We start from the raw sequence: 26,413 nt of genomic DNA, 5'->3' as shown, positions 1-26,413 counted from the left end.
GGGAGTGTCTTAGGCCCAACCATCTCCAGCTGCTTCATCAATGACCTTCCCTCCATTATAAGGTCAGAAATGTGAATGTTTGCTGATGACTGAACGATGTTCAGCAACATTCACAAATTCTCAGATACTGGTTGCAACAAGATCTGGATGTCCAAATATAATAAGATCTCGAAAATATTCAGGCTTGGGTTGACAAGTGGCAAGTAACATTCATGCCACACAAGTGTCAAGCAATGGCAATCTCCAACAGGAATCTAAACAATGGCAATGGCAATCTCCAACAGAGAATCTAAACATCACTCTTTGACACTCAGTGACATTACCATCAATGAATCTTCTACTATCCTGGAGATTACCCTTTGACCAGAAACTGAACTGGATTAGCTATATAAATACATTGGCTACAAGAGCAGGTCAAAGGCTAGAAATCCTATTGTGAATAACTCACCTCATGACTCCCCAAAGCCTGCCCACAATCTACAAGGCACAAGCCAGGGGTGTGATGGAATATTCTCCCCTTGCCTGGATGGGTGCAGCTCCAACAACCTTCAAGAAGCTTGACACCATCCAGGACAATGCAGCTTGCTTGATTAGCATCCTTCTCACAAACATTCACTCCCTCCACCACTGACGCACAGTGGCAGAAGTGTGTGCCATCTACAAGATGCACTGCAATAACTCACCAAGGCTTCTTAAACAGCACCTTCCAAATCCACAACCTCTACCATCTAGAAGGACAAGAGCATCAGATACCTAGGAATACCACTACCTGGAAGTTTTCCTCCAAGTCACTCACCATCCTGACTTGGAATTATATCACCATTTCTGCACTGTTGCTGAGTCAAAATCCTGGAACTCCCTCCCGAACAGCACCGTGGGTGTACCTACACCACATGGACTGCAGCACTTCTTGAAGGCAACCCACCACTACCTTTTCAAGAGCAATTAAGGATGGGCAACAAATGCTGAGCTGGCCAGTGGCAGCTACATCCCATGAAAGAATAAATAAAACCAAAAGTAAAACTAAGAACAGCTAAGGGGAAAACAGGAGTGAGAGAAAAATTAGTAGCTGAAATGTTCTATTCCTGCACATGCTTACTATGCACACACATCATTGTTTCATAATACAGTTTCTTGACTCGAAGATTACTCATGATTATGGGTTTGGATTACAATGTGGAAGGCATTCCAACCGTGCTCGATACCAAGTTCCTATTTGGGAAATGTTGTGCATTGTAAGCTGAAGGACTTACATTTATATAGCACCTTTCACGGCCTGAGGAAGGCCCAAAGTGCTTAGTAGCCAATGAAGTATTACTGAGATGTAGTTACTGCTATAGTACAGGAAACACATTCGCCATGTTGTGCACAGTAAGATCCCATTAACAGCACTGAGACACATAATCAGATCACAAAATTGTTACAGCGCAGGAGAAAGCCATTTGGCCTATTGTGTCTACACCAACTCGCCAAATGATCTACATGACTTAATGGCATGCCCCTGCCTTTTCCCCATTCCTGGGTTACAACAACTGAATTTTTTGATCTAATACTTTTCTAATATTCCATTAAGTATTTTTCTCAACAATACGTTAGTCGCCAGAAACATCATTAAAGGCTCAAAACAGAGATTTAAAATGTCAGTCACAGGGAGGATTGTTGAGCAGACATGGAGCTTTCAGAAACACTCACATATTTCAAAAGGGTGGGAACTTGGAATGGAAGTTCAGGAGGTCAAAACCTCGTCTCATCCATTTAAAGGTCAACTAAAACTTTCTCTCTGTGGTACACAAAATGGTCTATGTTTTTACAGCGGCAAAAAGGTGTGTTTTAAAATTAGCTGAATTTCAAAAGCTTAACTGGAGAAGGTAAGATTTCATTTAGAGAGATAGTAAGAGGGGTCTGCATTGTTTTCCATAAGAGTAGGGCAATTGATTGTACTCATTGCAAACACTGTACGTGTTCATTCATGTATTTTATGTAAATAAGCCACCTGAAGATCTGGAGCTGTGCCTCAGTAAAATACAGTAAAGGAGAATTCACATGGCTGCATGTTATGAGCAGAATCTTATGCCAATGATGGAGGTCTCGGCTGCTGGCTGGAGAACTTGCAAGCACCTCTTTCTCAGAAGGCGTGACAGTATTACTTGCTAATTAGGTAGGTGACATGCCACCGGATCAAGAACCCCACAGGGGATGAATGGGATGGAAGTCCTGCCTACAAAGAGTTGCCAGCCAATCAGAGGCTGGCAGCTTTTTAGAATGGCAGTGCCACCCAGAAGGCAGTGGTTGTTGCTGGTATGACACCCACTGAGGCCTAGGCCACTGATGTGATGGCAGGAGGGCTGCTGTGGGATGGAGATGGATATGTAAGGGAGTCATTAGCAAGGGCTTTCAGAGAGCACCCACTTCCCAATGGGTCCACTGAGTGCCTTTCAATGAAAGACCCCTTTTGGGAGCCTGAAAGCAAAGAAGCCAGGGTTTTCTTGTCCTGCACATCACTTGATGAGCCCCCTGCCCGCTGCTGGGCTCATATAAGTGACAGTGGGCAGAGGCCCTTAATTGGATATTAATTGCCCACGTAAGTGCCTCAATTGACAGTGAGATGAGAAGCCACAGGCTTTCCTGCCACAGATTTAACTGGGATGGAGGTGAAAGGTCACCATCATTCACCTAATTGAATGCCCTTCAGCCAACAAACTCACACGCGAGGCCACAAGATTTGGCCCGGTGTGTCGGTAGTTAGTGGTCAGAGTCAATGTTCTTGTGGTGAACCATTGTTGGTTCCCACCAGGTAGTGCTGAGACAGGGTCTGGCCAGTACTATGAGTCTATATATATGTTACTGTTGGGGTTAGAGTTGGGCTGTTCTACATGTTACTGTTGGGGTTAGGGTTGGGCTGTTCTACCTGTAATATAGTTCTTATGGTACATCCCAGTCGGGCTCCGCCTCCTGGGAGAGGTATAAAGGTCACTGCTCTGTCTGGGACCCTTCAGTCTGGGATCGTGTATTATATATGGTAGCTCTATTGTAGTAGTCAATAAAAGCCTTTATTTCCTCGAGCATCTCTAGCCTCGTGAGTTATATCGCGCATCAGTTCTCTATTACAATCTCTAGGTCATGTAACTGTTTGGACACGTGCTAATGTACTCCACATCAGATATGAAATGAGGTTCACTTTTGGGAATGACTGGGGCCACTGGATCCAGTTAAGTATCAAACATAAAAGCACAAAAATTGTAACAGGACAAAGCAGACAGGAATTGCATTGATGGCACCAAATAATGCATATAATTTAGTTTTTCATTAGGGTACTTTTGTAATTCACAATTAAATAAGAAAGAAAGAAAAATATTTAAAATGATATCCTGTTCAACAATGCTTAGCCTCTGTTAACAAACTCTGATCTGAAGTCTACTGCTGGTGCAGTCCACTGCAAATCAATTGCTTAGTAGATGTATATTGTCAGCTACTGATTCATAATGTCACAACACTTATGGATGATCCAGGCCATTGGGCTCATTCTTATTTATCCGTCCAAAACAACTCTGCATTTATCCAGTTGCTGCATCTGTTTATTTTAAAACATTTCTAACAGTTTTTTGCCTCCACCACTCTATCATGTTGGTTATCTTCTGCAGGAAGAAATTCCTCCTGATATTCATCTTAATGTTGCTTTTATAAGTTCAAACCTCCATGTCGCCTTTGTCCTATTTCCACAGTTTAATTTAACATAGTATTCAGAATTAATCTTGTCCACACCATTTCTATCTTTTCATCTTAGATAGTTTGCTGCCAAGCTGAGGAACCAACATCTTTCCAGTCTTTCTTCCTGACTAAGACCCTGACTCACAGAATTGTCACAGCACAGAGGGAGGCCGCTTGGTCCCTCATATGTGCACCAGCTCTCTGAATGAGCAGTTCACCTAGTGCCATTCCCCCACCTTCTCCCCATCACCCTGCAAATTCTTAAAGTTTATTTAACTTGGGCAGCACGGTAGCACAGTGGTTAGCACAGCTGCTTCACAGCTCCAGGGACCTGGGTACGATTCCCAGCTTGGGTCACTGTCCGTGTGGAGTTTGCGTGGGTTTCCTCCGGATGCTCCGGTTTCCTCCCACAGTCCAAAGATGTGCGGGTTAGGTTGATTGGCCATGCTAAAAATAAATTGCCCCTTAGTGTCCTGAGATGCGTAGGTTAGAGGGATTAGCGGATCAATATGTAGGGATATGGGGGTAGGGCCTGGGTGGGATTGTGGTCGGTGCAGACTCGATGGGCCAAATGGCCTCTTTCTGCACTATAGGGTTTCTATGATTCTATGATTTATCAGTGTCACAAGTAGGCTTACATTAACACTGCAACAATATTACTGTGAAAATCCCCTAGTTGCCACACTCTGGCACCTGTTCGGGAACACTGAGGGAGAATTTAGCATGGCCAATGCACCTAACCAGCACGTTTTTTGGACTGTGGGAGGAAACCAGAGGAAACCCACACAGACAAGGGGAGAACGTGCAGACTCTGCGCAGAGAGTGACCCAAGCCGGGAATCGAACGCAAGTCCCTTGCGCTGTGAGGCAGCAATGGCAGCCATTGTACCACTGCGCCGTCGAAGAAATTCTTCCTTTTCAGATAATAATTCAATTCCTAATTGAATGCCTCAATTGAACGTGCCTCCACCACACTTCCAGGCAGTGCATTCCAGCTTCTAACTACTCATGCAAATGGTTCTCATGGTTCTTTTCTATGTTGCCTTCAACACTCGAAAGTGTTTCCCAGTGACCAGAGAAAATTTGTCATGGGGTGGTCTGACCAGAGCACTCGACAGTTTGATTATAACTACTATTTTATTTTGCTTACTTAATTCAACATTCTACTGATCTTGCTAAATGCTGCTATCCATTGTTTGGACAAATTAAGTATTTGGTCTACTAATATTCCTAGATTAATGAATTTATTTGACGCAATGTGTGCTTTTAATGGAAATTTAGCACAAACACAAGTTTAACAGGGACAGTAAGTGCCCCAACATTTACTTCAGCTTCTTCTTCGGACAGAGAGAATAGAGTGCGCTGACTGCACCTGTTACCGGCGGTATAGGGTTGACCACAGACCTGTACCACACCCCAACTGCACCATCCAACAGCTCCCAACATGGCAAACGGTGAAATCGACCTTCCTCCTTCAATTCCATTTTCCACCTTTGTTGTTGTCTATCAATTTGCATTCATTATCTTAATCCAAGCTGGAAGAGGCAGTGAGCCAAACAATAAACCCTGGTCCATAAGACCATAAGACCATAAGACATAGGAGCGGAAGTAAGGCCATTCGGCCCATCGAGTCCACTCCACCATTCAATCATGGTTGATTTCAACTCCATTTACCCGCTCTCTCCCCATAGCCCTTAATTCCTCGAGAAATCAAGAATTTATCAATTTCTGTCTTGAAGACGCTCAACGTCTCGGCCTCCACAGCCCTCTGTGGCAATGAATTCCACAGACCCACCACTCTCTGGCTGAAGAAATTTCTCCTCATCTCTGTTCTAAAGTGACTCCCTTTTATTCTAAGGCTGTGCCCCCGCGTCCTAGTCTCCCCTGTTAATGGAAACAACTTCCCTACGTCCATCCTATCTAAGCCGTTCATTATCTTGTAAGTTTCTATCAGATCTCCCCTCAACCTCCTAAACTCCAATGAATATAATCCCACGATCCTCAGACGTTCATCGTATGTCAGGCCTACCATTCCTGGGATCATCCGTGTGAATCTCCGCTGGACCCGCTCCAGTGCCAGTATGTCCTTCCTGAGGTGTGGGGCCCAAAATTGCTCACAGTACTCCAAATGGGGCCTAACCAGTGCTTTATAAAGCCTCAGAAGTACATCCCTGCTTTTGTATTCCAAGCCTCTTGAGATAAATGACAACATTACATTTGCTTTCTTAATTACGGACTCAACCTGCAAGTTTACCTTTAGAGAATCCTGGACTAGGACTCCCAAGTCCCTTTGCACTTTAGCATTATGAATTTTGTCACCGTTTAGAAAATAGTCCATGCCTCTATTCTTTTTTCCAAAGTGTACGACCTCGCACTTGCCCACGTTGAATTTCATCAGCCACTTCTTGGACCACTCTCCTAAACTGTCTAAATCTTTCTGCAGCCTCCCCACCTCCTCAATACTACCTGCCCCTCCACCTATCTTTGTATCATCGGCAAACTTGGCCAGAATGCTCCCAGTCCCGTCATCTAGATCGTTAATATATAAAGAGAACAGCTGTGGCCCCAACACTGAACCCTGCGGGACACCACTTGTCACCGGTTGCCATTCTGAGAAAGAACCTTTTATCCCAACTCTCTGCCTTCTGTCTGACAGCCAATCGTCAATCCATGTTAGTACCTTGCCTCGAATACCATGGGCCCTTATTTTACTCAGCAGTCTCCCGTGAGGCACCTTGTCAAAGGCCTTTTGGAAGTCAAGATAGATAACATCCATTGGCTCTCCTTGGTCTAACCTATTTGTTATCTCTTCAAAGAACTCTAACAGGTTTGTCAGGCACGACCTCCCCTTACTAAATCCATGCTGACTTGTCTTAATCCGACCCTGCACTTCCAAGAATTTAGAAATCTCATCCTTAACGATGGATTCTAGAATTTTGCCAACAACTGAGGTTAGGCTAATTGGCCTATAATTTTCCATCTTTTTTCTTGTTCCCTTCTTGAACAGTGGGGTTACAACAGCGATTTTCCAATCCTCTGGGACTTTCCCTGACTCCAGTGACTTTTGAAAGATCATAACTAACGCCTCCACTATTTCTTCAGCTATCTCCTTTAGAACTCTAGGATGTAGCCCATCTGGGCCCGGAGATTTATCAATTTTCAGACCTTTTAGTTTCTCTAGCACTTTCTCCTTTGTGATGGCAACCATATTCAACTCTGCCCCCTGACTTTCCTGAATTGTTGGGATATTGTTGGTCTCAGTGCATCACCTTCTTTCTTCAACATTATTCCTCTCCCCCAGTTCCTACTGCTTATTCATGTCTCTAAATTTCATCTGAAAATGTATATTAAATGATTGATATTCACTGAATCTAAGGGAATAGTAAGGGGATTATTTTGGTGAAAGGATGAAAACACGTGCGAAATAGGTTCTATCTTAATAAGACAAGCCGATATGAAAGTCTGGGTTTAGCATGTAATGTTGCTTCTAACTGTTGATGACCATAATTTGAACTTGCCTGGCGAATGTTCAAATAGACACCAGTAGGGTTCTGCACTCAAGCATTGATTAGATGGTATTTTGTGTAGTGCTTTATGTGGAGTGTGCTAGCTTCCTCACAGTAGCAGGCTTCAGGATGGCTTTGAGTGAGAGGGCACAAAGGTTTTTGGAAGCAGCACTGGATGTCCTGCAGGAGGATGTCCAGAGGAAGAGAGATGTTTTGTACCTGCAAAAGAGAGGGAGAAGACCTCCTATCACTCTCTGCTTTGCCTGGCCTCAGGTCCTCCTTCATTCCTCCTGCAGATCAAGTGAAACCCTGAGCAAGGTGCCCAGAACCAAGCACCCCCTCTCTCCTGGTGACTTGCATAAGGTTTCTAATAAGCATAGTACAGCAGACACTCTTTTAAGGTAATGGTCTCAGAAAATTTCCAAACTAAATGTTGATAGAGTGTAGACAACATCTTGACAAAGTGTCCCAGAAAGTGTCGCTGTGTTTCAAAGGTCCGTTTCAAACTTCCACTAGTGAGTGAACAGTAAAAGCTGATATACCTTTAAATAGTGCTCAAAATCCTCCACAATGACCGATATATTCCAATCAGCTGGCTGGTTGCTGTTAGAAGAGAGTGTAGGCCCAACACTACCTGCCAAAATGCTGCCCAGCCGACATAATGAGAACCAGCAGACAGTTTAAGTGACAATCAACCTCTCAACAATCCTCTGGATGGTTGTCCCACTTCAACTCTTTAACTGAGGTGGTGTCTTTCACTAAATGTGACCCCCATCTTGGTCACTCCGAAGGAGCTTTCAAAAATTGCTCTCAAATTGTTAGCATTCACTGCCGATGCTAATTGGTTCTTTGTCCAGATGAAGATACCAGTTTGTGGCTGGAGTAAATTAGCTGTAGAGTTTAGTGCACGAATATACTTTGTGCTGTTTCAGGCACAGTTAAATTCACCAAGCAAAACACTTCTCATTTCTGGTAAAAATATGACTAAAGTGAAAGAGATAGAAACATAGTAGGAGCACCAGGAGGCCATTTGGCCCTTTGAGCCTGCTCCGCCATTCATTACAATCATTGCTGATCGTCCAACTCAATAGCCTAATCCTGCTTTCTCCCCATTACCTTTGATCCCATTCGCCCCAAGCGTTATACCTCTTGAATACATTCAATGTCTTGGCATCAACTACTTCCTGTTTTCCACAGGTCACCACTCTTTGGGTGAAGAAATGTCTCCTCATTTCCATCCTAAATGGTCTACCCAGCATCCTCAGACTGTGACCCCTGGTTCTAGACACTCCCACCATCGGGAACATCCTCCCTGCATCTACCCTGATAATGAATAATCAGCTTGTTTCCATTTTAAATTTAAAGGTGCTGAATTATTTTAAGGCTTTTGTAAGTTTGGGACAGTTGGTAGGATTTTCACTGCAAGTTGGAGATCTGTGGGTTCCAGGGAGGGAGAGGCAGGATGGAGTCGGTGCAGCGTCTTTGGTGGCAACAGAGGCAGGCAGATGACGAGGCTAATAGGCCTCCATCCATTCACTAGGATGCTGGCTTAGTGTTGATGATGAACATCAGGCCCTTAAACCTTCAACCCCCACTCCTTTACCCACTAACATGCCCCTCATACCTCCATGTCCCTCCATGCCCAATCATACTCCCATGCCCTCCTCCTCCATATGCCCTACCTGCTCTGTATTCTTTTCTGGCACTTCTAAAGTATCTATGATGAAACCTCAGAAACCATGTAATAACATTGGCAAGGTTTTGAAATGGACATGAAAAAAGCAAGTGATCATTAAGCTGTAAAAGCAAACATCTATTCATAAGGCACATCAAAGACAAACAATCTTTTAATAACCTTGTAAAACTGTCAATCAAATGGTACGCACATCCCCCTGTTGAGTTTATCAGCTTATCAGTTTTCAAACTCAGTCAAGTGTTCACGTTGGATTCAGTTGGACTGTGAACCCCCCAGAATGGAGATATCAAGTGTGGGAGTGCTGCATGTGGAATGACTATCCGTGCTCTTATTCCGCACTGGCAGCCATTACTGGAGGCTGTGAGGAGGGGGACATAAGGTGGGAAAAACTATCTCAGTGAAGGGGAGAAAAAGGATAGGCACTACAGACTGGTAGAAAATTGAGAAGCATGGATCAAAGAGGTGTCTCATTGGGTTGGAAAAATGCCTTAGTCCAAGTGGTACAAAATGAAGGAGATTGTCATCGACTTCAGCAAGCGTAGTGGAGAACATGCCCCTGTCTACATCAACGGGGACGAAGTAGAAATGGTCAAAAGCTTCAAGGTTTTAGGTATCCCTGGTCCCCCCATGCCGACACTATAGTTAAGAAAGCCCACCAATGCCTCTACTTTCTCAGAAGACTGAGGAAATTTGGCATGTCAGCTACGGCTCTCACCAACTTTTACAGATACACCATAGAAAGCATTCTTTCAGATTGTATCAGAGCTTGGTATGGCTCCTGCTCTGCCCAAGGCCGCAAGAAACTACAAAAGGTTATGCATGTAGCCCAATCCATCACGCAAACCAGCCTCCCATCCATTGACTCTATCTACACTTCCCGCTGCCTCGGCAAAGCAACCAGGATAATTAAGGACCCCATGCACCCCAGACATTCTCTCTTCCACCTTCTTCCTTCAGAAAAAAGATACTAAAGTCTGAGGTCATGTACCAACCAACTCAAGAACAGCTTCTTCCCTGCTGCTGTCAGACTTTTGAATGGACCTATCTCGCACTAAATTGGTCTTTCTCTACATCCCTAGCCATGACTGTAACACTACATTCTGCACTCTCTCGTTTCCTTCTCTATGAATGGTATGCTTTGTCTGTATAGCTCGCATGAAACAATACTTTTCACTGTATACTAATACATGTGGCAATAATAAATCAAATTAAATCAAGTACAGGCCTCAGTGGAGGATTGGAAGAGGGTTGTGAAGGTCCAGTTCCGGATTTTTACAAATATTTACAGGATCCAATGTGTTATAGTAATCTACATAGTATTTAATTAAAGGCTGTCATGTAATATGACCTCTGCGTTACCTATAAGCACAATTTAAATAGAATGCTATGATGCACTCAGCAATGCTGATATATAATATGTAATAATGTAGGCTGATTCTTTGGCAAGGAAATATAATAAGGATCCAGGAACTTGAAGCATGTTGTGAAATGTTACACTTGAGCTAGGGCCGGCAACAGAGAGAGGGTGGGCTCTTCAGTGATCTTGCTTTCCATAGTCATCCCTTTGATAGTGTTCATAGCTTATTTTTCTCTTGTTCAAAAATATTTTCCTCATTCAGGGATGTTGCTAATCATTCTGGCTACAGTTCATTTTGTAGGGTTGTTAAATGTAGCTCTTAAAACAACATTGAAATCCATTCCAATGCGTGGGCTTCTGTTTGCTGTGTGCAGCATCTCTGTTTGTATTTGCTCCTCAAAACCTTCGTAGAACAAAACAGATCTATTTTAACAAATGTTTGCAGAAATACAGCACTGAGGTAACCAAACCCTGGATATATCTTTTTGACAAATTCATGGGTCGAGCATGGTGATTTTTTTATGCTGGGACAGGACATGATGTACAACCAGCGAGTCTGTAACCGTGAACTGTGCGAGGGTTTGACTAAAGTTTCATAGGATTCTATCTATTTTGGAGCTATCTATTCAAGATCTGAAGAAAGTATTCCTTTTTAGGTTCAGTCATAACCGAGCGCAGTATTTTGAAGCTCTGGGTGGTGTTTTGCATTAATTTACTCAGTTGTTTGGAACTGTTAAGCACCTCTGTGCTATCTCTCCATTCAGAAAACCTCATTCTCATTCATGCAGGACCTGGAGGTTTTACCAGCTCTGAAGGCATCACAACCATGATTGTGACTCTTACTGATTTTCTCAAGTCTTTACCAGTCCTATACAGAGACTCATATTAATCATGCAGTATGTTCTGTAGTCCCCAGCTAGAAAACCCAGGTAAAAGTGCCAGATTCACCTTGATTTCCTGAATCTTACTCCCTAAAGGCAGTCTGTGGAGGTCTTGGCACCCAAAGAAAATAAGAACAAAAGAAATTGAAACAGGAATAGACTGCTCAACGATGACCATCCACAGCCCTCTGTGGTACAGAATTCCAAAATTTAACAACCATCTGATGGAATTTTACCAAAATTTGTCAGAGTGTCAGGCTCTGACTGGAAACTGGCATGTATCTAGTATCTAAAAATGTACTTCCCCCTATCCCCCTCCATGGACACAGAGGACCCTCCCTCCCCCCAAGCATCAAGGCGATCCCCCATCACTATGGCAGTATCACAGGTACTCTCTCCCCTTTCACCCACCACCACGGCAGTATTGGGGCACTATACCCACACCCCCACCACCATCACAGCAGTATAAGGGGCACTCACCCCTTTACAGGCATCAGCCCTCCCCCAAATACACCTAAGGGGAACCATTCCCCATGATGCTTCCAAGAGGGCCTACCCTGGCACTGCCCTAGTACAGGTTGGCAGTGCCATGGGGCAGTACCAACGTGTGCTGGGGCAGTGCTGGGGGAAATGCCAACCTGTGCAAGGGGCAGTGCCAGCACACTGCCTGGGCATGTCCCTCTCTTCCTGGTGGCTATACTTACCTTGGTACCTCTAGTGGGTTCCCTTTGACGTCATGCCAGCAAGGTATGAATATTTAGTGCTTGGGGGGGATCTTGTGGTTAAGAAGCCATTCAATAATATTTAAATTCTCCCACCTTTCCAGATGGAAATTACGTTATGTCACTGAGAATCTTGTTTCCCAGCTAGTTCAGGATTTTGGACCCACATAGCCATTTATATTGACGGTGAACACCCCGCTCTGAGTGAAAAAGTTCTTCACCTCAGTCTTAAGTGATCAACGCCTTGTTCTCGGGCTATGACCCCATGGCTAGACTCCCAAACCAGAGGAAACAATTGGCCAAATTTTCAATCAAAGTCGGAGTCTGAATTGAAGACGGACATGCCCGCAATTTGTCTCTGGTTCGCCACCACAATCCCTTCCCTGAGCCATTTTAAAACAGGCTGCATTATTAGCTTCCTGCCAACAAGTGGTGGATAACCAATTAACTGTAAGTTAGTGCAATTAAGGCACCTATTAAAGCCCTGTTCATGATCTGACTGGGATTCCTGTCAGCAATCCAGGCAGCCCATATTGGTGCTAAGCTCAATGCCGGAAGGGGAGGCCACCATTATTCACATGAGGGTCAAACCCCATACCTGTAATGGATGCTGGGTCACAGCTGCAGTCATTGGCTTACCCATAAAACTTAGCTGGCTTTCTGCCTTGCTGATTCCATTTTCAGATCGGCAGCTCACACATTTGTTGGTAGGGCTGCCAAACTGAGTGCTGCAGAGCTTCCTGTTCGCTCTCCAGCATCAGGGACCCACCCGCCAGCCCTGATTAGATGGCAAACCCATTCCCTGGCCTTTAATTGACTCCCTATTTTAAGATAGCAGAGGACATGTCTATTCTATGCCGTGCGAGATCAGGATCTGGAACCAGCCCCTGTGTTGGGACCCTGAGCCTTGAATGAATATTCTGCCCAAATTCTCAGTGGCCACCACGTCAAGCCCCTTTCGAATCTGACATGTTTCGATGCAAGTACCTCTCATTCCTCTAAATCCAAGGGAGTATAGGTCTAATTCTCAACCTTTCCCCATAGGACAACCCTCTCATTCCAGGGATCAATCTAGTGAACATTCACTAGAGTGGTGAGGAGGTAAACTAGGAGATGCAGGAAGTTTAAGAAAATGTGTTGGCCATATCATTCCTAAATCTACTTTGACATTGTTTTCCTATGTATTTATCATTTGAATCCCCAAATGTCAGGCAAATTATGCTTATTAAGTGAAAAATGTTAGTGCTGATAGACACTTTATTTCAAACCTTGTGGTATTTTGAATTATTAAGTCTTTAGCATAGCTTGAATTTCATTATATAACAGTTTAATTAATTAATTCAAGTCGATCAAAAACATCAACTACAGAAACCAATATTTATTAGTGACTGGGGTCATGGGGCATGGAGGGATCAAGCTTTTCTTGATTTAGATTTATAACCTAGACCTGGGTGTACGGGGCACAATTTCAAAATGTACAGATGAGGCAAGACCTGGAAGTATAGTGAACAAGAGGGATAGACAGGCTGATGGAATGGGCAGACATGTGGCAGATGAAATTTAACATAGGGTAACGTGAAGTGATGCATTTTGGTCAGAAGGACGAGGAGAGGCGACATAAAGTGTACAATTCTAAAGAAAAGGCAGGAGCAGAAGGAGCTGGGTGGAGATGTGCATAAATCATTGAAGATGGCAGGACAGGTGGAGAAAGCAGTTGATAAATTATACTGAATCCTGTGTTTCTACATAGGGACAAAAACATTTTATGCATAATACAAAAGTAAGTAAGTTATGAACCATCATAAAGCACAGCCCAGACTCAATACAAAGGAAGATTTTAGAGAAGGTGCAGAAAGGATTTATGAGAATGTTCCGAGGTTGAGAGACTTCAATTCTGTGGATAGATTGGTGAAGCTGGGGTTGTTCTCCTTGGAGAAGTTTGAGAGTTTGGGCGGCACGGTAGCACAGTGGTTGGGCGGCACGGTAGCACAGTGGTTAGCACTGCTGCTTCACAGCTCCAGGGACCTGGGTTCAATTCCCGGCTTGGGTCACTGTCTGTGTGGAGTTTGCACATTCTCCTCGTGTCTGCGTGGGTTTCCTCTGGGTACTCCGGTTTCCTCCCACAGTCCAAAGATGTGCGGGTTAGGTTGATTGGCCATGCTAAAATTGCCCCTTAGTGTCCTGAGATGCATAGGTTAGAGGGATTAGTGGGTAAAATATGTAGGGATATGGGAGTAGGCCCTGGGTGGGATTGTGGTCGGTGCAGACTCGATGGGCTGAATGGCCTCTTTCTGTACTGTAGGGTTTCTATGAGAGGAGATTTGTTAGATGCATTCAAAATCATGAGGGGTCTGGAGAGCACCAATGGAGAGATCTGTTCCCATTGGCACAAGGCCGAGGACACCAAGGTGATTAACAAAAGAACCAGAGGCACCATGAGGAAAAACCTCTTTATGCAACAAGTGGGTTGGATCTGGAATGCACTGCCTGAGCGTGTGATGGAGATAGACACAGTTGTGATTTTCAAAAGGGAACTGGGTAATTACCTGAAGAGGAAAGATTTTACATGGCTAAAGGAAAAAGGTCGAGGTGTGAAGGTGAGTTGTTGTTGCAGAGAACTGACACAAAGACAATGCACTGAATGGCTTCCTTCTGCACTGTAATCTAGTATTAATTCTAATTTAGAGCTTGATAAATACACGAGGAAGAAGGAAGCTGAAGGTTACCCCGATAGTGTGATCCAAGAGTGGAAGCAGGCTTGTGTGGAACATTAGCACAAATATAAATGGGGTCGGCCAAGTGGCTTGTTTCTGTGCAGTAAATACCATGTACAGCAGTCAGCAGGGAATACAACACTATGGCCGGAATTCTTCCATCCCACCCGCTACTGGAATTTTAGCGGACGGGTTGCGGAGAATGTGAAACGCCATTGATGGTCAGGCAGGAATTTCCAGCTTTTAGACCAGCATAGTCGGAGAATTCCACCCTATATATCCTCAGGCCCTCGCAGCCAAGGAATTATTGCTCAGTAGGCAAACGCAGCACGGTGTTTGAGGATATTGATGCTCCTTTAGATCCTTGGAGCCTTGAGCTTCAAAAACCCTGAAAGGCCTGTTTCTGAGAAAGCTACGTGCTGGAAGTTGTAAGGTCTATATCTATTTTACAGTCAGGGAGTTAAAGAGGATGGTAACTGTTGTTGCTGCTGTTGCCCATTGATTCAGAGACATTCAGCATCAGAACATGAGGCCTGGGCCCAGCCTTCCCTCTTAACCTTCCCAAGGTCTAGGTTCACGGCCATACTGTAAGCTCCAGACATTCCGGTCAACTCTTACCATCTGACCTCCTGAACTTAAACTCCAGGAACCCGTGGCTAAACTTGTCCTTCACACAATAATGCAGCCATATATTACTTGACATGGTCTTCATGCCGGCTGCCTTTGAATCACAAGTCACGCAGTCCCATTTGTGTGCCAGAGGATTTCCATTCAGCTCTAATTGTTGCCATAAATGAGCGAATCCCCCCTCCACGTGTTACCCCTGGAAACTAGTAGCTTCAATATTGGAGACAGCGAGAATGAAAATCAACACCAATCTTATAGATTGAAAATCCAGTCAGACAATTAATGGGCTGATTCCACTGAGATCAGTGGAAAGAAAAACCAAGGGCCCGATTTTACCATTTGGAGTCTAAGGGCCGGATCCGGGAGTAATACAGATCCGAGCCCGGAATCCTCTTTGCAGCACGCCCATACGCTTTTTGCCAGCTCCGGTCCGATCCATGCAGTGGGCGGGGCTTAGCGTTGCTGGAACGATCGGAGCTCTGCACATGCGCAGTTCGAAAAAAATCTGAAGCAGCGCGCCCGGGCGCGAAAGAAAAAGCAGAGCGGCTCTCTGACACATGGAAGGATTGGCAATAATTATACCTGCTTTGTTAGAGAAAATATTGTTCTAACAAACTGATAACGCTATTAAACTCAAAGCTTTTGTCGAAAGATTACACTTGTATCTATTTGAACTGTCTACTTTTGTCTCAGTAATGAATGTGAGCTGCTTGGGTTATTTTGGGCTGATTGTGTCTACTTGCAAGGCTCAGGTGAAAAACAAAATGTGCATTTCTGAGAATCTTTGACCACACAGAACAAAGTACATCCATATCATTTTGAGTGTCTGTTCATTCCTGTTGTCACAGAGACGTCTCCCCATCAACATATTGTAAAACAAATATATAACAAACCCAGTACTTGTAGCATATATCCTGAAGCAACAGTTCTTTAGAAGAAATTTCTAGTCCCAGGAACATCTAAGATATACTTAAACAGTGTCAGAAGTTTAATATTTTAGATCAAATGAATGTAATGGTAGTTTATGCAGAAAAGCTAGTTTATTAACTTTCTAAAGTGTAACAATATTTTGAAAAGAGATGCTTTTTACTGTTAAAGGATAGGAATTAAAAGATTCAAATGTTTCAATTCCTATCCTTTAACAGTAAAGATAATGAATGGTTTACGTGCCTGGAATGGTTTACGTCCTCCTCCGCCCAACCAGAGATCCATCCTCCCCCCCCCTCCTCCCCGCAACCAAAGATCCATCCTCCCCCCCCCCCCTTCCCTCCCCAACCAGAAGTATCCTTCATACTAAGGTAAATAACTTCATATTTCCCCACATTCTACTCCAACTGTCAGCACCTCATCCATTCACTTAACCCGTTCATATCCTTTTGCAGCCTATGTCCCCCTCACAGCTTACCATCACACCTCGCAATATATCATCAATAGGCTGGATATACTATTCTCAGTACAGTTATCTAAGTCATTAATAGATTATAATTTGCTACACCTCCAACATTCCGCTAGTTACAGTCTGTGAATTTGAAAATGCCCTGTTTATTCCTCCTCTCTACTGTGTGTTCATCAACAAAACCATTACCGATGCTAATAAATTATCCCCAAACCCACATACCATTACCTTGTAAACTTTTATGTGGCACTTTATCGAATGCCTTTTACCTATCCTATGAATTAAATACTTAAAAACTCTTTGATTTGTGACATATTTTCCCTTTCATAAAACATTGTCGATTCCATCTAATCACATTATGATATCAATGCGTTATTAACCCTCCTTCATTACAAATATGTTGCAGATGGGCAAGAAGTCCATGCAAGCCTCCTACCTTTAGCAACTGCATAGAAGAGATCTGAGAAAACAAAACAAGCGTCCTTTGGAAATGCCATATTGGACTATAATTTGAGAAGCTTTAAAAAGCCAGTCAGGAACTATCACAGAAGGAAAACAGTGTGGAAGATACTGAACACCCAATATTTTTGCTAGATTTGAACACTGATCTTGAATTGGAGGATTCCTGCCTGGCTAGAGTGCCATGCTACTAGACTGATGGTTACCACTCTGGAGGGATAAAGTGTAATCTTTCCTTGATTTATATTTAGTACAAATCAGCACTGGCAATATCTCAGCACAAATTAGCATTAAAATGATTTCAATATTCATGAGTGCTAATGAATTCCTGTCCAAGGATGGAAAAACATTCTCCGCTTCATCGTGAATCCCCATTGTTGCCTGAAATAATTTGCACCATGTGATGTTGGTGTTTTCTTAGTTATGTTCAGTACTGTTATTGATGGATTTCCCTGACTTATGATGCTTATCAACCTACCTGGTTATGAATTAAGTGGAATCAATCATGGCGCTCTCATTCCTTATGGTTACATTCTGTTAATCTGAAGCATATTTTTGATTTGATTTGATATTGTCACATGTATTAGTATACAGTGAAAAGCATTGTTTCTTGCATGCTATACAGGCAAAGCATAACATTCGCAGAAAAGGAAAGGATAGGGTGCAGAATGTATGAGTTACAGTCATAGTTAGAGTGTAGAGAAAGATCAACTTAACGTAAAGTAGGTCCATTCAAAAGTCTGATGGTTGCAGGGAAGAAGCTGTTCTTGAGTCAGTCAAGTTGTGGCATCACTTTCACACAAAAAGCATTTCATGCAATGACTGTTAATACCCCCAAGCATAAATGGTTTACTTTTCACAATATTAAAAAGTCTTTGGTTCTAACAAGCTGATTCAAAAAGGGAAACATTTAAGTTTATTTTTGATATGGGAGAGAAAGTTGCACCATATAGCCACTGCTGAGTGTAAAATGAAAAACCACCTCAATCCTTTCCACGCTAGTGGTCTTGTTGGATTTCCATGTGCTTTTCATTTGTCCAGGAAGCATATGATCACATACGTTACCAGAGAACAACTATTGTCTGAGTGTTTTAAAAAAAGCAGCCTAGAATATTTTCTAGCAATTCATCACTCAGTACTAACACAGTTTCCTAGGAAATCTGTAGAAACAAAAAATCCAAGGTGTGCCAGTGACAGAATTTTCGACATGTCTGACTAATCTAACTCGAACCTACTCCCACTGAGAGGCTGTGAACTTTGTTTAAATATCTGACTATGCGAGGTCAAATACAAGGAGCAAAAATCATTTAGCTGTGGTGAAGTGGGGGGGAGGGTAGGGGCACTAGATGATTTGTACAGTGGCACAGAGCCCAGAACTTAATACAATGCAAGGGTATGGCTTCATGTATGAATGAAGCATATCGACACAGACATCAAGTTTCTACAAACATGCAAGAAAGCAGAGGTGTTGTGAGACTTCTTACTGTTCATGTATGAACCCAGCTGTCTGTAACGTCATGGCATCCTTGTTAGGGGTGGCACGGTGGCACAGTAGTTAGCACTGCTGCCTCACAGCACCAGGGACCCAGGTTCAATTCCCGGCTTGGGTGACTGTCTGCGCAAAGGTGCGAGTGTTTCTTCCCACAGTCCGAAAGACGTGCTGGTTAGGTGTATTGGCCATGCTAAATTCTCCCTTAGTGTAGCCGCACAGGTGCCGGAGTGTGGCAACTAGGGGATTTTCACAGTAACTTCATTGCAGTGTTAATGTAAGCCTACTTGTGACACTAATAAATAAACTTCAACAGAGGGAATTGCCATGCACATTTCCAGAATCTACCAAGGTACTCCTTCTCCTTACAGAGTGTGAAAATGAAAATGTGTGGAATGAAAAAGAATGCATTGATTTGACATTTTTGTATTATTCAATATTCATCAGAATTTTGTTTTTCAAATAAAAATACTTTCCAGAAATGTTATAAAATGGCAAACATCATTCGCCAATGATTTGCCAGGATCTCCTACGAATATTCCTTACAACTTCTGCAATAACGCAGCAATTATTGTCGTTTTGTCTCAGTTATTTAGGAGTTCTGTACAGATTTTGGAACTTTGTTCTGTAGATATGGACAAAAAAATGGGTGACATATACACAGTGAACAGATCTTACGCTTGTACCTACAAACTCATTACTACACAGCACGTGACATGTTTATAGCAAGATGCGAAGCTATTGGTGCGACTTGTGTTATCGGTCCTGCTGTCCAGCATGCAACTGCACATAATTCAGGTCGGAACAATAAAGCGAAGTATTCGGCATCAAAAACAGTCTTTTTTCAAACGTCAGCTGGGCTAAGAATGTGAAAATACCCGCGATTAAACTTTTCATTTAACTTGCCACAGATTTCAGAGACCTCGTTTAAATGGTCGCTTTTGCTCGCAACCAAAATACAAGGCGTTAAATGGTTGTTGTAGCGCATCAGAATTAAAATATTGACACCACACTGAGTAAATATGTACTCTGGGTTATTTCAGAGGCAGGTGGGAGTCAACGACCGAGATCTGCTCTTACATATAGCTGTTAGCAGCCAGAAACTAAGACAACGGAAATTTGGCTCGACTATTTACATAAATGTTTGAACTGGATGAGTAAATATAGGTTAGTCCCTGCCATAAATGGCTACACGTTTCTCAGTTACCTCTTAAAACTTCTTTAAAATTCTGCATCACCTTCGGAATTCACCTGTAGTGTATACAGATTCAAGTTAATGTTTACGAAACCTAATTTAACCAGGGATAGAGGAAGTTTGATTTTTTTTTACATTATTAGAATTCAAAAATAAATGCGCGAAGCAGTTCTGAAATATATTTCTGATGCCAAACCACAAATGGCTGTACCCTAGTAACGAAATCCCAGGTCATTTGGTACAAATGGCATTTCATTTCAGCTGACAGCTTGAGGTGGTGTTTGCTAACAATCCACCGCATGAAATGAGTCTGCCTTTTGCCCAACCCCAGCAGCACCGCACGGGTAAAACTCACACACACTGTTAGCTGGAAAATTGTGTTTCTTTTTAAATAAGTTAGCAACAGGTCACCAAGGGCTGACGTGGATATCCCAAGGAGAGAGATTTTTAAAAAATCTTTGTTAATTGCTCCTCACCACCCTCCCCCCAACAACAACACTTTCTCAAATTCGAAGAGGCAGCGAGGGCAAAAATCGAGGTCCAAGTACAAGTGGGGCAGCTACAGAAGGGGTGCTCTCATCACGTGTGTGCCCGCTGTTTCAACTCTTCACACGGTCCGGCCCCAGGGAAGGGAGAATGGAAAGGTGCTGATTCTTACCTTTCCTCTATCTCAGCCGCAGTTCATCGGTTTGTTGTCATTGCCCTGGGCTGGACGGGGACACGGGCGGCTCAGAGAGTGAAGGTGCAGCACAGACGACTCTCAGCTCCAAGCCAGCAGCAAGGTGCGCCCTCAATTCTGCTGCTGAATACAGTTCAGTCCCAGGCGCCGGGGCCCGGCCAACCTGTCACTGCATCGATCTTTGACTCAACTCCAAGTGGGTGGAGATGTTAAACAGTAACTAAAGTCAAAGGGCACCCTTTTGCCCGGGTCCACGGCACTTTTTACCTTGTGTTCAGCTGGCAGTTCTCTCGCGTCAGCCTCGACGGTACTTTGTGATTTATTTATTTTCTTATTAACTTCTGGGGGTGAAGGAATTGCCTGATGCTTTGTAATAGGTAAAAGAGTATTGCAGCAACGGTCTCTTCCTGAGAACACAATGTCCCCGCAGGTAACCCTTGTACAGACTTCTCAAAGCATCTTCTGGAAATATCACACCATTTTACATTCAAATCACCACTTTTTGAGACATATAGACAGCGAGGAATATTGATCTGCGTCAGGAAAGCAGAAACCTTTCTTACCTTTCCTCAAGCTCCACCCATTCCTGATGTCACCTGAATTGTTTAATATATCAGAATGGTGCACGTATATCTTACAGGGCACTTGTGATCCCAATGCTAACTACACTCTGTGTCCTGTAGTCTGGAAGACTGTCTTCAAGACTGCTTATGTCATTACAATTTGCTGACATCCCCCCACCCCCATGAAGCTTTTTAGCAAAATAGGTTGTTGGACTTTTTGGAGGATTTCTTCCCCAGCATCTTTGCTCTGGATATTTTTGGCTCCTATACTGCTCACTTAAGTTTAAGTTTATTTATTAGAGTTGCAAGTAGGCTTACATTCACCCTGCAATGAAGTTACTGTGAAAATCCCCTAATCGCCACACTCCGGCTTCTGTTCGGGTACGCTGAGGGACAATTTAGCAAGGCCAATGCACCTAACTAGCACATCTTTCCGACTGTGGAAGGACCTGGAGGAAACCCAAGCAGAGACGGGGAGAACGTGCAGACTCCACACAGACAGTGACTCAAGCCGAGAATCGGACCCGGGACCCTGGCACTGTGAGGCAGCAGTGCTAACCGCTGTGCTACCGTGCTGCCCCACTTGGTGAATCCACCACACTCTTCGTCATCCTTGAGTGTTCACTGTTGTCCAGTTATATACAGGTAAATGTTCCTATGGCACACCCAAGATAACAGAGAACCCAAGTTCACAAAGAACACATTTTTACCAAAAGGGTGAAATGTATTTTCCACAGACCTTTACAACCTGCCAGTAAAGTAATGGAGAATATACGCAAGCTGGAAATTCTCAGGGACTTGCTCAGGTGTTCCAAGTGTGACAAAGCAGGACTTAAAGTCCACCCATATTGGAGGTAGTTGGGCCCTTTGGCAATTCTGCCACCAGCTCATTTAAATGACGTGGGTCATTTTGTTGCTGGTTAAGGCACTCGTGGCAAAAATGCTATTTGTCATTTGCCAGCCCAAGCCTGGATATTGCCCAGGCCCTGCTGTATGCAAGCATAGGGTGCTTCAATATTGCAAAAGCTGTGAATGAGAATGATCACCATAGAATTGTCAGAGAACACAGTGGCACAGTGGTTAGTACTACTGCCTCATAGTGCCAGGGACCCAGGTTCAATTCAGGCCTTGGATGACTGACTGGGGTTTGTGCATTCTCCCCATGTCTGCATGGGTTTCCTTCAGGTGCTCTGGCTTCCTACCGCAGTCCAAAGATGTGCAGATTGATTGGCCATGCTAAATGAGCCGGGTTATGGTTATAGAGGGGGTATGTTGGACCTGGGTCAGATGCTCTTTCAGAGAGTCAGTGCAGACTTGATGGACCGAATGGCCTGCTTCTCTGCACTGTAGAGGTTCTATGGATTCTATGATGCTATCAACAATACCATTCCTGACTCTGTGATAGAGGAATTATCACTGATGACATGGTTAAAGGTAATTGGTCTGAGGAAATTTGTCTGATGAATTCCTGGTATAATGTCCTGAGGTATGATTTTAATCTTCAATAACCACAATCATCTTCCTTTATATCAAGCATGCTTCTAGCCACTGATGGTTTTTCTTTGACCTCTAATTACCTCAGATTTCAAATGTTTTGGCTGGATTTTGTTAATTGTGGGAATGTCTGCAAAGAGGGTGAGAATCATAGAATTATACAGTGCAGAAGAGGCTCTTTGGCCCATCGAGTCTGCACTGACTCAATTGAAACACCTAAACTCCTACCTAATTCCATTTATCAGCACTTGGCCCATAGCCCTGAATGTTATGATGTGCCAAGTGCTCATCCAGATACTTTTTAAAGAATGTGAGGCAACCGCCTCTACCACCCTCCCAGGCAGCGCATTCCAGACCGTCACTACCCTCTGGATAAAAACGTTTCTCCTCACATCCCCCCAAACTTCCTGTTCCTCACCTTGAACCTATGTCCCCTCGTGACTGACACTTCAACTAAGGGGAATAGTTGCTCCTCATTCACTCTGTCCATGTCTCTCATAATCTTGTACACCTCAATCAGGTCACCTCTCAGCTTTCTCTGCTCCAAGGAAAACAACCCAAGACTACGCAACCTCTCTTCACAACCTGGTAAATCTCCTCTGCACCCACTCCAGTACAATCACATCCTTTCGATAATGTGGCGACCAGTACTGCACACAATACTCCAGTTGTGGCCTCACCAAAGTTCTATACAACTCCAACATGACTTCTCTGCTTTTGTAAAGTATGCCATATGCTTTTATCACCATCCTACTAACATGCCCTTCTGCTTTCAGAGATCTGTGGACAAACACGCCAAGGTCCCTTTGTTCCACAGAACTTCCCAGTGTCCTATTATTCATTGAGTACTTTCTCGTCAAAGAAGTCCTCTAAAAGGTCCAACAACCTATTTTGCGAAAAAGCTTCATGGGGGGGGGGATTGTAATGATAAAAATCACCTCACACTTTTTTGTGGGTTAAATTCCATCTGCCACTTATCTGCCCATTTGACCATTCTGTCTAAATCTTTTTGTAGCCCAAGACACTCCGCCTCACTGTTAACCACTCGTCCAATCTTTGTGTCATCTGCAAACTTACTAATCCAACCCCCCACATAGTCATCAATGATATTTATATAAATGACAAATAATAGGGGGCCCAACACAGCTCCTTATGGGACGCAACTGGGCACTGGCCTGTTCATCGGCATCATCACTGGCTTCATCACCCTCTGTCTCCTACAACTGAGCCAATTTTGAATCCACTTTATCAAATTACCCTGGATCTCAGGTGAATTTACCTTCCTTACAAGTGTCCCATGTGGGATCTTGTCAAAGGCTTTGCTGAAATCCACATCAGCTGCATCGACTGCACTACCCTCGTCTATACATCTGGTCACCTCCTCAAAAAATTCAATCAAATGTGATTCTGACGAAGCCATGCTGCTTATCCCTGATCAAGCTTTGCCTCTCCAAATGCAGATAGATGCTCTCTTTCAAAAGTTTCTCTAATAGTTGACATGAGACTCACTGGCCTGTAGATCCCTGGTTTATCTCTACAACCTTTCTTAAATAGTGGAACCACATTAGCTGTTCTCCAGTCGTCTGGCACCTCCCCCGTGGCCAGAGAGGAATTAAAAATTTGGGTCAGAGTCCCTGCAATTTCCTCCCTTGCCTTCCACAGCAGCTTAGGGCCTGGAGATTTATCCACTTTTAAAGCTGCCAACACCTCCAATACCTGTCCTTCCCTGTGTCAATTTGCTCAAGAACGTCACAGTCTCCCTGAATTCCATCCCATTGTGTTCATTCTCTTGGCTGAAGACGGAAATGAAGTATTCATTCAACACTCTATCAACGTCCTCTGGCTCCAACCACAGATTGGTCCCTAATGGGCCCTACTCTTTCCCTGGTTATCCTCATCCCATTGATATATTTACACAATATCTTGGAATTTTCCCTACTTTTACCAGTCAGAGCTTTCTCATTTCCCCTCTTTGCATTCCTAATTGCTTTCTTAAACTCCAGGTCCTGCACTTGGGGCAGGACCTACTCAGTTGATGGTAGGACATTGGGGAGAGTTACAGAATAAAGAGATCTAGGGGTACAGGTTCATAGCTGCTTGAAAGTGGAGTCACAAGTGGACAGGGTGTTAAAGAAGGCATTCAGCATGCTTGGTTTCATTGGTCAGAACATTGAATACAGGAGTTGGGACATCTTGTTGAAGTTTTACAAGACATTGGTAAGACCACACTTGGAATACTGTGTACAATTCTGGTCATCCTATTATAGAAAGGATATTATTAAACTAGAAAGAGTGCAGAAAATATTTACTAGGATGCTACCAGGACTTGATAGTTTGAGTTATAAGAAGAGGCTGGATGGACTGGGACATTTTTCCCTGGAGTGTAGGAGGCTTAGGGGTGATCGTATAAAGGTCTATAAAATAATGAGGGGCATAGATAAGGGAGAAAGTCAACATCTTTTCCCATAGGTAGAGAAGTCTAAAACTAGAGGGCATAGGTTTAAGGTGAGAGGGGAGAGATACAAAAGTGTCCAGAGGGGCAATTTTTCCACAGAGGGTGGTGAGTGCCTGGAACATGCTGCCAGAGGCAGTAGTAGAGGCGGGTACAATTTTGTCTTTTAAAAAGCATTTAGACAGTGACATAGGTAAGATGGGTAATGAGGGATATTGTCCAAATGCGGGCAATTGGGGCTAGTTTAGTGGTGAAAACTGGGCGGCATGGACAAGTTGGGCCAAAGGGTCTGTTTCCATGCCATAAACCTCTATGACTTGATGTCTTCTATATCTCATTAATGCCTTCACTGATTGGCTCCCATTGTACTTTTTAAAACCCTTTCTTTTCCATCTCATTGAACCTTGAATATCTCTGGTCATCCATGGTTCTCTGGGCTTATTATTCCAACCTATCACCCTGGAGGGAACTTGCTTGGCTTGCACCGTTTCCATTTCCTTTTTGAATGCCTGCCGCTGTCCTTCTGTAGATTTTCCCATTAGTAGCTGTTCCCAGTCTACATTGGCCAGATCCTGTCTTATTTTACTAACATCCGCTCTCCACCAATCCAAAACTTTTTTTGCAGCTTTTCTAATTTCCTTGCCCATAACAAGCTTAAATTGTACCATGTTGTGATCACTATCACTAAAATGCTCCCCCCCCCCCCCCCCCCCCCCCCCACCACCACCTCAACCACCTGTCCAGCTTCATTCCCCAGAATCAGGTCCAGCACAGCTCCTTCCTTTGTTGGATACTGTACATATTGATTTTAAAAGTTCTCCTGTACACATTTCAAGAAATCTACTCCATCCAAGCCCTTAACACTATGTATATCCCAGTTAATGTTGGGAAAGTTAAAATCACCTAATATAATAACCCTATTGTTATTGTTTTTACACACCACCACAAAATAAGCACATATTTGATCCTCAATATCCCTCTGACTATCTGGGGGTCTATAATAAACACCTAACAATGTAGCTGCCCCCTTTTTATTCCTAAACTCTACCCACAAAGCTTCATTTGATGCCCCCTCCAAGATATCATCTCTCCTTACCGCAGTAACTGACTCCTTAATTAATCATGCAATGCCTCCTCCTCTTTTACCTCCTTCCCTGTCTCACCCAAAGATTCTATCTGTCCCGTCCCCCTGCCAAATTAGTTTAAACTCCTCCCAATAGCACCAGCAAAACATCCTGCAAGGATGTTAGCCCCGTTCTGGTTCAGATGTAGACCGCCCGCTTGTACAGCTCCCACCTTCCCCAGAAATGGTCCCAGTGATCAAGGAATCTAAAACTCTCCCTCCTGGACTTAGTCTGAAGCCATGCATTCATCTGCACTATCCTCCTATTTCTGTGCTCGCTAGCACATGACACTGGGAGTAATCCCGAGATTACAAACCGAGAGGTCTTGCTTTTTAGTCTACTCCTAACTCCC

General features: G+C 43.6%; 1 protein-coding gene across 3 annotated transcripts in view; it reads right to left on the bottom strand.

The window, feature by feature from the left end:
- LOC144495816 (hepatocyte nuclear factor 4-gamma-like) overlaps positions 1 to 20,999 on the bottom strand; it is a 145,347-nt gene extending 124,348 nt beyond the window's left edge. The window contains exon 1 of one of the 3 annotated variants that reach the window (XM_078216337.1): positions 20,408 to 20,999. The gene's annotated coding sequence lies outside the window, so the exon portion shown is untranslated. The remainder of the gene's footprint in view (positions 1 to 20,407) is intronic. The other 2 variants (XM_078216338.1, XM_078216340.1) reach the window with 2 other exon arrangements.
- Positions 21,000 to 26,413: the final 5,414 nt, after the last annotated feature.

The sequence above is a fragment of the Mustelus asterias genome, chromosome 7 (assembly GCF_964213995.1).
Source record: "Mustelus asterias chromosome 7, sMusAst1.hap1.1, whole genome shotgun sequence".
NCBI classification, from domain to species: domain Eukaryota; kingdom Metazoa; phylum Chordata; class Chondrichthyes; order Carcharhiniformes; family Triakidae; genus Mustelus; species Mustelus asterias.
Note: the sequence above shows the minus strand (reverse complement) of the source record. Positions and strands in the feature narration are given on the sequence as shown.